At 26.3% G+C, this 17,001-nt stretch overlaps 1 protein-coding gene across 6 annotated transcripts in view; it reads left to right on the top strand.

Annotated features, from left to right (window-relative positions):
- Positions 1-17,001, top strand: part of LOC129610858 (ras guanine nucleotide exchange factor G) — a 177,396-nt gene that overhangs the window by 131,503 nt on the left and 28,892 nt on the right. The window lies entirely within an intron of this gene.

The raw sequence follows: 17,001 nt of genomic DNA, 5'->3' as shown, positions 1-17,001 counted from the left end.
TAGATATGTTCAAAAATTAGTTTTCTGAGCCTTCATATTAAAGTTTCTGATATTTAATATACTCAAATAGTTAATCACTACTTCAGATAACCGAACTAAAAATGGATATAAGTTTTTATTAAAATCGAGTTAAACCGAATAAGAGTGTCTACGTGAGTGTACAGGCAAACAGGTGAGCGTCTTTAATAGAATAGTTTATTACGCATAACACTCCATCACAGCATGAAAAAATAAATTTCCATCGGAAACTGCAAGATTATATACAAAATTTGGTACCATCACATGACCTCCCTTTTGCTGTATGCAATTTGGTCTGTAAATATATTTTATCTTTTAATTCTTTTACCTTTTATCTCTTTTGTATTTTAATTACTCAAAGAGATAGAAAAGCCTTGACAACATAAGTATCAAATGTACACAAATATATAACGAAAAATATATTTATCTGTTTAATTTTTAAATAATTTTCATTCAGTATACTAGAAGTGCACCGAAAGGCTCTGCATTTTATACCAAAAATCTATAGATGTTCCAATATTTAAATAATATCGCATTTTTGACCCTAAAATTGTATGAACTTAGAATTTTCTTCATTGAACTGAAGGTATATGTGTTTCAAATTTCAATATATATTCGATAGGAAATTATTTTTAAAGAAAATTTAAATTTTATAAAATATTCATATACATATATAAGAGTCAAATATCCTGTAATACTTAAAGGATATAATTTACAAGCCAGGTATTATGTAAATAGAATTTTTGAGAGCAAAATTTAAATAATTTCAATACTCCTTATATATACAGTCGATTTATTGTTAATAGTGTACTATATACACAATGTATATATGAATTTTTTATACATATTTCACATTTACACCTGACACACACACACACACATTAAAAATGAATAAGTTAGATGGAAAACTTTTGCTTTTTTCTCTTTCATTTTTATTTTCTATCACCTGATTTTATAAAATAAAAGTTATGGCTTATATTATGGGTTATGAAAATTTATTTTCTATTTAAGAATTTATGAAAATCATGTCTGAGTATTTTTACATTTAGATATATATATATAAATATTTTAACAAGTAAATTTTAACAAACGATTTTGTATAAGAAGATGGTAATAAAAAATATATTTGAGTTTTCCCATAAGAATTATAAGATTTCATGCAGAGTTCACAATTATTTATTTGATATATGGTATAGCTATGTCCTTTATATTATATTACATACATATACATATTTAGTTTAGATTATAAGAAGTGAAATAAAATTATTTGAAGTCTTTTGTTTTGTGTAAGTACATATAGATAATTTTTAGTGTCATCTTGGGTATTATTGATGAATATTAGTAACTCTTATCATCTATTGTACATATAAGAGTCAAAATTGTTTTCATATACTTTTAACATTGTAATCAGTTCAATTAATTTTTTCGTTGACTTTTCGAATTAAATTGAGAAAATCGAACTTTGAAATGATTTTTACGGAATTTAAGTACTATAGAAAATATTGGAATTAGAAATTTTAAGTGAATGCTTACTTTCATATCACATTTTATTTGAGTTTTTATAAATTTGTTAGCAGAAAGTTTCCGATCTGTTAATTTCATATGGATTTCCTATACAATGGTTCTTATATGAAGAATTTTTCAATATCTGTTTCACAACTGCTTTATACATTGCGGATGGTCAAATTACGGCTCGCAAGCCATATGTTTTTGACAAATTATTTGTGAATCTCGATACATATACCCGAGCTGGTCTTTCATCTTTAGTGTTTATGTTTTAAAATAATTCCACATGCTTTCAAAACGTCTTTTGAATTATAAAAAACAAATACTTAATTTGCGAAAATTTGTAACAAATTTTATTTCAGTCCAATCCTTTTGTAAGTCATGGAAAGCTGTGCGAACGTAGAAAAACTGTGGCGTAAATTTTCATTGTTGACAGTGGCAGTGTTGAGTGAAATTTCTTAAACTGATAGTTTTAATATCGTGCTTTGAAAGGGAAACAATATGCGTTCCTCTTACTATAAACGTGGCTTGTGATCTCGAATTTTTATTAAATAAACTTTTTTACTATAATGTATGCTTAATTTCAGTTCCCGAAAAATTTCAAATTTTGAAAAATGGCTCACACTATCATGAAGCTGGGTCATTTCTGCTATATATAATAACATTTTGCCTTGCGCTCTCTCTCTCTCTCTCTTTAGTTTTAGGTTTCATAAGATATGAGACGGATATGACTCAGATCTGATCTTAATACTCAAATTTTTCTGCTATTACCAATTTGATAACAACACAATTTAATAATACAAAATATAGTTTCAAAGTCCATGTGCAAGGATGTGGAACTCTTTTTGAAAAAAACAAAATTTGTTTTTATTAATTTTAAATATTTTCTCCAGAGCTTTTATTTATTTTTCATATATCTAGTATAATATTTTAATTTAACCCTAAAGTAAACATTCAAATCTCATATTTCTTAACATAATATTTAGAAATAATTTAAATTTCAAATAATTTTTGTTGTTTTTATTTGTATATTTTTACTATACAATAAAGACTAAAATAATAATTTATTACAAAAACAAGAAAAAAAAACAAACAAAAACATAAAATCAATTTTATGATCAGAAAAAAGTCCTTTCTGGAATATTTTTTGGGGTCAGAAAATGAAAAAGAAACCAACAAAATATTTTTATATAATATGTAAAAAGAAAAATAACATCAACCAAGTTTATTGGAACTTATAAAGTATGTCATGTAAGGATTTCCTCTTGTTTTTTTCATTTTTGATCTGCTTTCTTCCTATTCCATAGATTTTGTTAACTTTTCCAAATTATTCTGATATGATTACAAGCATATAAAACTTCTTAAATTTGCTATATTGTGTACATAAATATTTTTATACTAGTATGAAAATTAGTTCGAACATTATAATAAATTTGCCACTTTATTCGTAACGCTAATAAATAACAACTCGAGATATAGAAATTATGTTCTTACTAACCGTCGAATTCTGAGTCAATGTATTCGTCCTATCGATAGTTCAATAAATAATCGAGTTAGCTTTGGAAAATTTTCATACAAATGATTTACTGTCTTATATAATCTTTTTCTCCAGAACTCTATTTGAATTGCATGTGATCGAAGGAATGGCTCGGGTTTTTGCCAAGCAACTTTAGAACTTATTTCTTTTCAAAGTTTAATCATTTCAAAAATGATTAGGTTATTTCAGAAATTATTACAGAACTAAAGTACTGAAATTTCAAACAAAAATTTATGTTAAAATTAAAACTTCTTGGTGTAAGATTAAAGCTGTTGAAAGTGCATGAGTCTTGATGGTAGCTGTCATACAGTTCTTGTGCTAAAAACTATTTGTTCATTTACATTAGAATTTGTTGAAACTACAAAACAGAAATTTTAGACAAACTTGTTTTGAGATTGTATTTCGAGTTTATTTGATAACTTCCATATATTTAAAGAGAAGGACTAAAGGTTATGGAAAATAGTGTGGTAATTATCATAGAACTCTTAAATTCATTTGTATATGGGTATCACAGAGTAGTTACGGTAGACTAGTCACCTACCTAGCTAACTCTCTATGACTATAGAAACTAGAGCATCATAGATATCATGCACTAGCCCTATACTCGTCCTAGGAGTGAAGAAGGAAAAAAAAAAAATCACAGAGTAGTCACGTTCAACTTTAGCTGTTCTTGTTTTCTATTTCTTTTTTTGTAAATTTTGAATACTTAAAATATTTAAATACTATAAAGAACAGAAGAAATCTTTTCAAAAAAAAAAAAAATGAGATCCTTAATGCCTTTCTACAATTATACATATACAAAGGAAATGAAAATCCTTAGAAAAACTTGTATTTGCTCTAAAGCTACGTTAATGTACGAAAATCTTTTTTATTTTCCAGAAAAAGGAACCCTATAAAATAATTCTTTATGGTCATTTAATTTAAATTTAATGGTGGTTATCATTTTCAAACCTTTTTGTTTTTCATTTCCTTTTCCTATTCAATGGATTGACTTTTAAATAAGATCAATCTTTTCGCTTTTTATATAAAATTATTCATTTAAAAAAGTATTTTGTATATGCACTTATTTTAAAGTTAAAATAGTTACTGATAATATCATCATATCTCTGTGATTAGACAAAACGAAGGACTTAAAAAATAAATACCTATACTCTATCGAAAAAAATCAAAGTCAGTTATGAGGTATAATTATTAAATACAAGTTGTAATGGTGAAGGAATTACTAAAAATGAATGTTAGTTAAAAAACTTCATTGAGAAAATATCATTTTGCTATATATGTAATAATAAATAATTTGATTGTATGAAGCTAGAACACTAGTAATAATCGGTGAATAATTTTCAATTACATGTGTAGTGTATTTGTTGACTCAAAGAAGATATTATAAATATTCATAGATTCCAAAAATTTCTCTCATTAGTAAATATTCAGTTTATAACGTCTAAGCTTCTAGCCACTGCAAAGGTTTTTAAAGATGCTTATGTCACTATCGCAAAATAATTTTAGCCAATATTTAAATATACAAGGCTAATTATAAATTAAAATAATATTATTAAATTGGGCAAGAACTATTTCATTAAGAGGACATTAAATTTAAGAATATATTTTATAGGGCATAAAAATCCACAATAATATTTGCACAAATACTTTTAATATATTTCTAATTTGTGTTAAGGTAAATGTTCCTAATAGTGTGATCACTGATATATAATACAACTTTTTTTTTTATATATATTAAATTCAAATGATGGCTATAGTGTCTTTGATTCAGTTTTGAAACAATTGCAACCAATTGAGCATAAATTTAGTTTTATTTCTACAGGCATAGAAAAAAGCATAGAAATATTATAAAAAGCGATTCCTTTATTGTTGTATTTTTATTTTGATTACATACTGCAGCTGTCGGCAAAATGCAACCCATCATTTTACTTGCAAGAAAACAATATATTCGATTGTGACTTATAAAAATTTTTCAAAAAAAAATTTAGAGCTCAATTATAGATAAAAGATGTAGGTACATAAAATTCCATACAAATTTATTATTAGTCAAAACAAAACTAATGAAATAAAATTAATTGAAAATGTCATTCCTTCTTGTAAGTAAATAATGAAAGAAACTTAAGTGGTCCATACTTATACTCACATAGTACATATTTGTCCGTAAACCACAAAAGTTAGCCGACGGTAGGCGTATTACATATACTTTTAAAATTTTCATGAAAATTTAAAACAATTTTTAGCACCTTTCCAAAAAATTTTTTGAAAAAAGTGCTTATTAGTTTCACTCTGTCCGTCCGTCCGTCCGTCCGTAAGTCCGTCCGTCCGTCCGTCCGTCCGTCCGCCCGTCCGTCCGTCCGTCCGTCCGTCCGTCCGTCCGTCCGTCCGTCCGTCCGTCCGTCCGTCCGTCCGTCCGTCCGTCCGTCCGTCCGTCTGTCCGTGTGTCTGTTTACAAAACTTCTACACCCTTGAAGATAGAAAGCTGAAATTTTATATATACATAGATCTTTACTAGAAACTTATTTTCGTAGAACAAAATTTTTACCTATCTCCCCCCCTCTAGAAGTTATACCCCCCCCAAAACCCTAAAAGCGGCCTTTTTTAAATATTTGTTGCAATGAAACCATAAGCATTTTTGAAATTTCGCAAACGCAGAAAGGCAGCGGCTTGCTTCCCCTAGCGCAGTATACTATAGTTAAACTTTAGAAAAACAAAATGGCCGTTGAAATTTACCGTTATCTAAAGTCCTTTTTTTCCAAATTTTTGATGTCGTTTTTCTTCTAGATCCTATATTCTAGAACTTTGAAATTTTAGGGGCTTTTAGACATTAACAAGTAGTTCATTTCGTTAGAAGAAATTTTTTTTCCATCTCCACCCCCTCTCAAGTTATCACCTCTTGAAAATCGTAAAATTTGAATTTTTGACACCCTATATTTCCGAAACCGCAAGCTTTTCCAAATTTTTATAAACTCAAAAAGCTAACGGTAAATTCCATGACACTAAAAAATATAATTATTTTTCTTAACTCACACAATTAACCCTTAAAATCGAGCATTATGTTAACCCCTTTTTATGTTCATTTTTGCTTTATTTCAAAGACTGCATATACGAGTATGCGTCATCCTAAATATATGCAATCCTAGTAATAGTTTTGTATATGAATGAAAATAATTTTTATAGTGTGATAGGTGTACATAGACTGTATTTAAAAGCAGAATTTTCACTTGTTGAAGGGAAAAGTGCTACAATACAAACCATTGGTTTGACCCAACTTTATTCATTTTTACTAAAACATAAACAGAATTCAGCTAAAATTATATTGCTTATGAATTGGGAACATTTTTGGATGACTCAATATCAGATTAATTTTTTTTTGCCTTCTTTAATTGAAAAATCATGAATTTTAATTCGGTCAAATAATTTTATATACAAAAGTAAATGTCTTCCAATTTTGTAGAATTGGTAACACTTTCGAAATTGTGCCATCAAATATTTAACGCCAAAGCTAAATTTGTTCCGAAATATGCCAATAATAAGAACATTTACCCTAAATTCTGTACTAATAATCTAGTTCTTGAATATTATATTTTTCTTTGTCCCCCACATAATTTAAAATAATGATTATGGTTAGTTTTCAACCAATTTTTTTTTTTAATAATTGCATAAAATTTTATCTTAATATTAAAAATAATGGAATTTATAAATAAAATTATGCAAATATTTATTATATATAAATTTTTCAATTTTAATTAGGCAGTAGATGCCATTGGTTTTTAGATATTTACAAGAGTGAACAATAGTTTACACATGTGCATATACACATGTAGTGTTATTATTATAAACTTTAAAATAAGCAAATATTAGCAATATTTTTTTTTGGTTTTTAGCAAAAAATAATTATATGTGGTCAATGAATTCAGCTAAATTTCAAAATTATTATATATGCACATATATTTTGTTACAAATAATTTCGAATAGTTTATTAAAAAGTTTACTATAATGGCATATACATATAAGAGAATATTGTATGTACAACTTTTGAAAATGGAATTTGTGAGGTTGAGCTCTATAAAATTAAAATATTCTGGTACAGATATACCAGAAAATATATTTCAAGATTTAAATACTTATACATAAACATTTATTTTAATATGTAATTCTATTGTAGATTATTCACAATAAAAATAAATTTTAATTAAATAAATTTTAAATTCTAATACACTTTCAACACTAATGTTAAAAACTATAATATTTAAGCATTTAGAAAATAATTTTGAAATTCTCTTTACTCTATATATACGGTCTATATCCTAATTATTAACAGTAATCCAGTGTTAGGACAGCACATTTGTATGTAACAATATTTTTCTGTTTACAGCGCTATAAGTAATTAATGATAGTTTGTTGTATGAAAACTGCTCCAACTTCTCAAAAATTTTATAACTTATGATTACTTTTTATAAGATAATCAAAGTATTTTTAAATTGTATTGCTCTTTTCAACAAAAGTAACTTACTTGCAAGTATTAAAAGGAAAAATAGCGAAAAAAATAATTATAAAATTCAATTTATATTTAGTTATAATTTTATTAACAACTCAAAAATGCTTCCGAAACAACGACATATTTTATAATGGAAATCCCACAAGGTCTTCAATATTTTATTCACGGTTATGCAACATATTAAGACTTTGAGAAAAATTGTTATTCAAATCGAAAAAATGTAGTCAGATTTGATAAAATAATTTTGTAGAATGTGAGAAAAAATCTCTTGAATATGTTGAATTTTTACACTTCTTCATACGAGTATTTTAATTTATTCAATTTTACTATTGCCATAGCAATTCTGTAAATTTATCTACTACGCTTTGATAATTTCCGACAATTTACCAAATGGAAAACATTCCAGTTGTACCTTTTAAACGATCTTAAGATACTTAATAGATTTCTGTGCAAGGTAAACTTTTTTGTAGCAGATATTTGATTAAACAACAGTACTGAATGTCTTTCTAAATTATCCAGAACAAAAAAATACTAAATACCAATTAGTACAGAAACTTGATTGGAATTCAAAAAATGTTACAGAACAAAAAAAGTATTGAAAATTTAAGAGCCAATTGTTAAGAGCTAATTGTTCTTGCGTTCCAAAGAATTTGCACTAGTGTTGTAAAAAAACGTTTTTGGGTATAAAATATGCAAAAATAAAATCCAGAAAGCAACGACAAGGAGTTGTACAACCATTATTTTAGTATTAGTTTGATGACTAAGTATTTTGCCCGTCTGTGGTATACTATAATATTCGTCGGTATTGTGGAAATGTCGCGAAACTGCTTTTTTGAGAGTTTTGAGTTATGTATACAGAAAAATAAGGAAATTTCTTAACTACATTTATGAAAAAAAATCTCGTAACTTTAACGTTAGTATTTTCGCAAAATAACATTCTAAATTTTACACGTTTCTGCAAATTTACATTATTGTGTATATTTTTAAATGCGTTTTTCTCGAAATGTGTAAAAAAAGCTGTTTCGTAACTCTTCTACAATGGCGAATGTTTGCATTTCTACTGACGAATGTTTGCATTTGTAATTAACTTTTACATAAGTGTATTCACTTCAACAAAACTCTAGGAATTTTTAATATTTTTAAAGTTTTTTAATTCTTATAATTTAAATTTATCTTTTGGATTTATACATATGTACATAGAGAGAAATGTAAGTAACGAAATGTGGTTGCTATTAAAATTTATATTTACTATACAAATATAATAATTTTAATTTAATAAAGTGCAAGAGATAACAAAAATTTATAGGAAGGATGCATTATTATTTACATCATTTATTCATATGAAATCTGATGACAATGCCGCGAAATATTTTATTTTAATTAAATTCCCAAGTGGTTGAGTTGAACATATATATATACATATGTAAAATATATAATTGAACACACATATATATATATATATATAACGTGTAACATAATTAATATATTAAAATAATATCGTTTGCTTCCCAAAATTCTAATATTTTATATAATGATATACGAAAATGTTCATGTTCATAAATACAAAAAAAAAAATACACGCATATATACACATTTACGTGAATACATATACAGGGTTATTTAGGAGGATTATACAACAACATATACCATTCGTTAAAGGATCGAAAATGGGTAAAACTTTTGTTGCGGACTGGGTGCCAAAACTCAGGGGTTTCCGAGTTCTAAGGATTTTAACGAATTTTCACGAAAGTTTCATTTATCCAAGTTTTTTTGATGTTATATAAAAAATATAAAATTCAAACGAACAGTTTCTGAAAGGCCTAGTAAAGGGCTTAAAATAAACATATTGCTTGATTCTGTATTTTATGTGCTTTCGGAATACCAAGCATTCGAACTTTGCGGAAAATTTTTCCCTTGTTTTATTTTTTAAGAAATTTTTCTATTGAGTTTTGGCCAGCTGCTTACGCTTTAATTTAAGCCCTCAAACATTAAAAAATTTTTTATGGTACAGGAAATTTAGTACAAAAATCATTTCTATTTAAAGCCCCAATTTTTCACTATTTTCAAACTTTTAATATGAAAAACAAAAATTGATTTTAAAAAATTTGAAATTTTTAAAAAGAAAAACTAGAATTTTGTATTACGAAAAACAAAAAAAAAAATCTAGTAATCAAAAATTTTTTTTCGAAACTTTTCTTGGTAAAAAAAATTGATAGGTTTTTAATTTTTGCCAATTTTTATAAGAAATGGTACCTATATGGTTTGAAATTTTTAAATGCATTTTTCTCAGATTGGGTGCATTTTAAAAATTTGAAAAAAATATTTTCGGAATCTAGACATCATTTGGCATCTGAAGTTGTTAAAATTATCCAGCTGGAGCGAATTTTTAAAGGTATGCCATATAAATTTTGACATTTATTTTAATAGAACAAAATTTTTTTTAATAGGAAAATTTAATTTTTTGAACAAAATGGAGTTTGTGGCATTTACTTTATAAAGAAAATAAATAATTTAATGGGATTAATAAATTTTCAACATATTCCAAAATTGGTTAATGCAACTAAGAAGGTGTTCTAGTAAAGCAATTGATTTAGAATATGCGATTCAATAGAAATAGGTTTGAAAGTAGAAAAACAATTTTTTTTTCCGAATTTTGATTATACCTAAAGTTCGAATACTTAGTATTTAGAAAGTACATAAAGTACATAATAAAATAACATGTTTATTTTAAGACCTTTACTTTTAGAAACTGTTTGTTTGAAGCCCGTATCTTTTTTGAAATGGATGTTATAATCAAAAAAAATTTGAAAAGTAGAAATTTCATGAAAATTCGTTAAAATCCTTGTATCTCGGAAAATCCTTGGGATTTCGCACCTAATCCAGAACAAAATAGTATATGTTGTTGTATACCTTTCTGAATCACCCTGTATAAATACAGTTTAATATTATTCTCTATTATTCCATTTTTAAGAATTCTAAAACTGAGAATTAAAACAAATTAGTAACAAGCACGAAAATTTTAAGGGAAATTCTCAAATCGGTACTACTAGCAATTATGATTAAAAAACACTTCCGTCATCCAATTCAATCAAGCATTCTGCAGACTTATAATTATGATTGTTGATAGTTTCAATGCCCTTTTTGAATTTTAGATTAATATTGTTTAATAGAATTCATTGTATATTTACCCAATCCCTATACTAAAGACAACTTTTCAAAATTATTTGTGCAATAAATTGTAGCCATATTAATAAACAAATACCATAGAGTCAAAATTAACTAAAAATTTAACGTAGTTTCTTATCTACTATACTCTCTTCTTCATTTCTTCCCTAAAGTTATAAACGGAACTGTAAAATCTAAAATGCCCTTCAAACGAAGTTTTAAGTTCTTGCATAAAATTTATGTGTATGTGTATACGTATGTATCGATTGTAGCTAAATAAAATTTTGTGAAAATTGTTAGAAGAACGAATAAAGAAAAATTAAAGTAATGTAGATGTTCAGTAAAATTTATTTAAAATATCCGGAAGCATTCTTACATTATAGAAAAATAAATTTTATCTATATACCTACATTGTACATGCTTGAACAAAATAAAAATGAAAATTATGTACAATATTATGCAATTTAGTTGTCAGTTCTTTAATGTATTGAATGGGGGTTGATATTGAAGTGAAAATTGTGTCCTTCTTTAAAACGATTATTGCATTCAAATTTGTGTGTATACTATATTTCTTCAAATTTTCTTCAAATTTTTCAAAAAATATAAATGCTACAAATTTTATAAAATGTGAAGCTAGTTAAATTATATAGATAGATTGACATGACTAATTAGAACTTCAATCAAATGTGGTTGAAAGTATTTAAAATTTTGAGTTTATCCTTTTAATTCAGGACTCTTTGGACGTACTTTCTAGAAATCATTTCTGTTACACTTCAATATTTTTATGATGACATATTTCATTTAAGTCGGACTAACAATATACATATATGTGTATCAAGGCAATAATTAAATAAAAAAATTTCTTTCATATTTTTCATAAAATAGAAAAGAAATCTTAAGCTCTGAAAGCTTCTTTGTATAATTTGGCAAATGAATCGGTACGTAACATACATGGTTTTAAGCTGTAAATAAAGCCTACGCGTTACGTTTATAAGGTAAACTTACTTATGTAAGCACTGTCAGAATTTTTTCAGTTCAGGAACCTTTTATTGTATGCGACGTATGAATATGTATGTTACATGTGTTTCATGCGTATAACATGTAAATTATACAAAGTAACGCAACGAGGCATAATATAGCATAACATGCCATATAGCATTAAGGTAAACTTAACATGTAACACGAGAAAATAGAATTGACCTTGTCAACTCTGTTATACCCGTACGAATTTGATATCCTATGTGCGAATAAAGATGCCATAACTGACTATGGGACAGACTATGACTTTAAGTTACCGTATTATAATATTAATTTATGCAAAATTTCAGTACTGTGTCTGCCAAACTACTATTGAAGTTGTATGGCAGCTACCCGAATCGGTACCCCAATCATGTCCAATTTAAATAGAGTTCTGGGACTTACTACAATGAATCATTTCTGAAAATTTAGTGAACTTAACTTAATTAGTTTTTGAGTTATCGTTGGGACGGACGGACTGAAGGACGAACAGACAAAGCTAAATCAACTCAGAATTTGGCGCTGATCAAAAACATACAATTGAGTCTATATCTAAAACCGTTATTTCTTAGCGTTACAAACGGTAAGGCAAATTTAGTATTCCCTTCGAACATACGTTCGTACAGGTATATTAACATGTAACATTACAAGTAACATAATATGCAACATTACATGTAACATAACATACATAATTTTTTTCACATGAATTGAAAAAAGAGTACTCCTTTTTTACCATTTTGTTTAATTCCAATTTATTTAAGATAAAGCAACTTTGGCACACATTTCTACAAGTTCCTCGCACAAGTCTAGGTTCCTTTTCTACACGGAAAATCCGGTATACATAAAAAATTGTATTTGTGTAAATGATAACACTTGAATTAAAAACCATTATGAAAATTTGAGAACATTTTAGTTGTTTTTAGAAAAAACATTTGTAACACTTTTATTTTTTTTGTTTTTTTTTTCATTTGAATTTTGTTGTTTTCGTTCCATTTTTACAATACAAACAAAGTCTTATTATAAATTTTAATGTTCAAAATTATTTTCTGAATGCAAGTGTGTGTGCGTGGCAGGATTTTAAGCAGAAAACCTTGAATTTTACTAAAAACAATAATATTATTTTCAATTTAGTAAAATTTTTAAAATTATTTACTCTTATTAGATATCTACCGTTTTTATGTTATTTTTTCTCTTACTTAGAATTTTTAAAAGAAAACATCGAATTTTCAAAATGTTTTAAAAATTTTCCATATCACAAGCACGTTTAAGAATTTAAAAAAGTTTTTGCGCTTTTCATTAAACTTTCTAAAACTTTAATTTTTTAAAAAAGATTTAATTTTTTTAGGTTTGTTTTTTAAAATTTGTGATTTTAAGAAAAATCGCTAAACTAAATATACGTAAAATATTGATCCTTACCATACGCACAATAAATTATTTTAAAATTATAATAAAGCAATAAATGGAAAATAAATTGACTTTTAAAATCTTAAATTGATTAAATAAATAACAAAATATTTCAGTTGAATCATAAAAAGTTTTACATATACAGGGTATTTCACATAAAGTGGTAAATAATTTCAGAGATGATTCTTTGATCAATTTCAAGTAAAAAATTGAAAGGGTGGGCGGATGTACTCGCTTTCTAGCTTTTGAAAAAAAAGATCTAAATAAATGTTTATAGCTTCGAAACCATGCAACATAGAGTAACCATCAAGAGCTTGTTTTATAGGCAATTGATTTCTCTATATTGAGATGTATCAACCAATCGTTATCAAAATTAAAAAAAAAAGAAATTATGAAAAACGTATTTGTTCCAAAATTATACCAAAAACAAAGATTTTTCGATACCTTCAACAGGATCCTGTAACTAAACTACTATAATTAGTAGTGGACAAGTGTGATATAGAAGTATTGGGAAAATTCAGCAAGATCTATAATTTTCGGTCCGTAAAATTTTTGAATTAGCTTTGTGATGTTCCACATTCCGAAAAACGAATGAAATAAAAAACCTGTTAAGTACTTCTATTCACAAATTTACAATAACCAATATTAAACCACTAGAATAATTGTTACAAGGGGGTGCGAAAGTACTATAGAATAAATAAATAAAAAAAAATGCCATCTCTTTTCTTTTGAAATCGCAGGAACGCGTAGTAGTAGAAGTGTCTAGTATAGAGTCATAATTCCCTCTAGTACAGAGCTTTTCTATATATGAAAATAATTTCTTAAAGTACAATTACAAATTCCTTTGCAAATCTAAATTTTATGAAAAAACTGTTTATTAGTATTTTTAATAACCAAAAGTAAGCTTGTCAAAGAACTAAATATACATATTATATCAAGTTCCATGATAAAATGTAATATTAAAAAAATAACATTAAATCCGTGGAGTAACAGTGGACGAATGTTTTTTTAATATTTCTTTCTAATTTCTCCAAAAAAAAATTATGGTCAAATTATTATGGTTATGGTTTAAAAAGTTTCTTTAGAAATATTTGACAAAAAAAAAATTCAATATTACTGCAGTGCACTTCATTTGCTAATTCCTTATTTCTAACATAATTGAGTTCTAACATGATTCCAATTTTTTCTTTAGTAAATGTCCGAAAATATTTTTATTTTTACATAAATGCGAAAGTTATTTTAAAAATTTCCCACACAAACATAAATATATTATTTATATAATCTACACAACTATATTAAATTTCCTAATATTAAAAGTAATAATCATTGAACTCCTAAAAATAACTTGCAAATAAAGAAAACCAATAAATTTTTAGCGTAAAAATAAAATAATGAAAGCAAATGTTTACTTAATAGCCTAACTATATGCAATAATTATAGGCGGCTTAATGTCCAATTACCCAACAACAAACAAATTTACACTATAATTTTAACGTTGACTCTCCAAAAGTCCTTAAAAGTTTCTTTTTTTTTTAAATTCTTTGACATTTTGCCTCAATAGCATTATAATTTACTATTTTGTCCCTACTTTTTGTAAAGGAAAATTTTAAAATTTTGTTAAAAGATTTTGTCACGATTTTTTAGTTTTTAAAATAAAACCAAAAAAAAAAAAACAAAAAAACCAAAATTAACATAAAAGCAACTTTAAAGCCGTTAGAAATTGTAATTTTTTTTTTCTTTCATTTTGTGGTGTTTGAATGCGGAAATTGAACAAATTTTTTTTCATCATGGAATATTTTATATTTTCCTTCATTTAACATGTTAGTTTGTACACAAGTGTATTTGATATTTGCAAATAGAGGAAGATAAAAATTTAAATGAAGTTGATCATACCAACTATAGGTCATCGGTGTAATGGTGAAAAATTTTTAGAATTTTTGAGCTTTATAAAGTCGACAATAACTTTAACATTACATAATGTATTTTTTTTTTTTGAGATTTGTAATGGAATTCCGATAAACTAGACTAAATCAAAATGGTGAAATGTTAAAATCTTAAATTACTGTCTTACAGATACTATAAGTAAGGGGAGGAGATTTTGATGCACCTTCTCAATGAGTACGGAGCGTTGATTTATAACGTTTGGGGACAGCTTGGGCGGGCCCAGGGTAGTGCTCATGCCATTGTGAAATATCTGCCCGAAAAAGTTACTCGGACCCATCATATAAGTGTGGGTCTCGTGGAGATGCCCTAAGCAGTACACTGAGCGCTCCTGGTGTGGCCCCACATTAGATTATTTTGGTCGCGATGTATCATCGCTTCATTCTGCAATCTACAATCTGCAAAAATATCATAATTTTTCTTTAATAATTTTCCTTTAATTCAATTAGTTTTGTGTGTTAACATTAATATTTAGTAGTGCAAATGAACTAATCAAACAATTTGACTACAGAATAAGATTCAATTAAATCTTAACCAGATTCAATCAAAATTTTTTTTTCGAATGCCACACCATTATTTTCTTTTGTTACTAAATTTTCATTTCAGTACATTACAAATGGAACTTCCAATTTATCTTACTCTATGTTTCGCTGAAAAATTTTCCATTTTTTTTAAACGTTCTTGCAGGTGTGGCTCTAAATACATTAATAGTTCCTATATATATATACATATATGTATGAATACACACATAGATGTTGTAACATACATATATGTGTATATATAGGACGTTTTATCAAAATTTAATGGCGTAAAAATTGTAAAAACAGAAATATTGTTGGCCTTTAAGAAAAAAGAAAAAAAAATTATTCATTTAATGTCGCAATACGGTGTAAATTTATAAAATTGAAATTGTAATTTAGAACTTTTTAATATTTAAATATAGAACGAAGGTAGAATATTTTGATTATTAAAGTATAAATTTCAAAAAGTTTTCTAATTATTATAAATAGAGTTCATAAATAAAAATGTAAAAAGACTTTAATGTTTTCGAGACCAAGTGCTTTTGCGAGAGTCTATGATAACAGAAAAACTTTGATGGTTAAGAGTAACAAAATTTTGAAAATTCAATAAAGATTTATGAAATTTTTGATTTAAATTTGAAAACAAATTCTAATGTGGTTAATGTTGTTTAACAAATGAATGTTGTACAAAATTGTGAAATTGTCTTATGGGCATCAATTTCGAAGACTTAGAAATGGAAATTGGGTTCTTTATAAAGATTCACTTTCCTTTTATCCGATTTCCTATAAAAAATTCATCAGTTAGTTTCGTTGACAAACGTTGACAAAAAAGTAAGATAGTGAAAGATCAGTTTCTGAGTTTTCCGGCCCCTACAGAAAATTCGGATTCGCAGTTTTAATATTCTCGAGAAACTTACTGCTTATTTATTAATTTTATTTTTACTAATATTGCTTTAATAAACCAAAACCAGTTAATATATAAAAATTACTAACTCAGCCGAAATCGAAGTAATCACAGATAGATCTGAAACAAAAAAGCTTAAAATTAATAAAACTTAATAACGAAAAATCCTTAATTGTTTGGCATTGTTAAACTGTTAAATTGTCAAACTTCAGATTTGACCGAAATCTGAATTTAAACATCTTTTAACAAATCTTTTAACAAATTTGCTATAAATATAATTTTTAAAAAAAATTGGAATTTATATTGGTACATGGTATTCGCTATAAAGAGATTTTACTATGTCATTGTTTTGTAAGCCAAAAACTTTGATATTTTTATTACATTTTTCGAATTTGTGCAGGATGTTCAAACTATAGTGGTGCATTCAGGTATACTATGGCATGTAGATTTTTATAACTAAAGAAAAAATTCTACCACAATGGACCTCGAT

This window comes from Condylostylus longicornis, unplaced genomic scaffold (assembly GCF_029603195.1).
Source record: "Condylostylus longicornis isolate FDR11 unplaced genomic scaffold, ASM2960319v2 ptg000004l, whole genome shotgun sequence".
NCBI lineage: Eukaryota > Metazoa > Arthropoda > Insecta > Diptera > Dolichopodidae > Condylostylus > Condylostylus longicornis.
This window is presented reverse-complemented; position numbering and strand designations above follow the sequence as displayed.